A 583-nucleotide genomic window follows, 5' to 3' on the forward strand; every position below is an offset into this window, starting at 1 on the left:
AAGTAACATTGATATTCCTTTCGAAGGCAACATTCTGTAATATATAAGGTAACAGTAATGAATCTGCTAGATTTGTTATTTGTACTTTGTAGTAAAAAATCAATTTATCTCTATTATCCATACTGTTATTTAACGAAGTAAACCTTAATTTCTTTCTTTTTTTTATCTCACGCTAATGAATGTGATTCACACGTAGTAAAAGTGAATTCATCTTTCGGTTTCCATTTTCACATAATAAGATCGGCAGAGGAGCATGAAACTCCGACAAAACTTACTAAGAGCAACATGATAGGCACTACTAACCTCACTAGATGTTCGTCGACTTTTATACCTCTTCGGTCTAGAATGTGGAACTCGTGCCCGGTTCCCCTTGCATTTCCTTCCACTCACTTCGGGGCTTGTTAGTGGTTCCGTTGCATAATTTCTTTTCTGAACGTGTATAATTCGGTAGAGATCCTTTTGATTTGAATGAAGGCCGATCTTATTGCATCATTTTATCTTAGAATGACTTTATACAGATCAGAATTTTGCCAACTTTGCTGATTTATAGTTATTCCTGGACGCTGTTAAATGTTTCCAATCA

At 35.2% G+C, this 583-nt stretch overlaps 1 protein-coding gene across 1 annotated transcript in view; it reads right to left on the minus strand.

The window, feature by feature from the left end:
- LOC119587318 (glycine-rich protein 5-like) overlaps window positions 1–583 on the minus strand; it is a 6,220-nt gene that overhangs the window by 1,398 nt on the left and 4,239 nt on the right. The gene's annotated exons all lie outside the window — the stretch shown is intronic.

This window comes from Penaeus monodon, chromosome 22, assembly GCF_015228065.2.
Source record: "Penaeus monodon isolate SGIC_2016 chromosome 22, NSTDA_Pmon_1, whole genome shotgun sequence".
NCBI lineage: Eukaryota > Metazoa > Arthropoda > Malacostraca > Decapoda > Penaeidae > Penaeus > Penaeus monodon.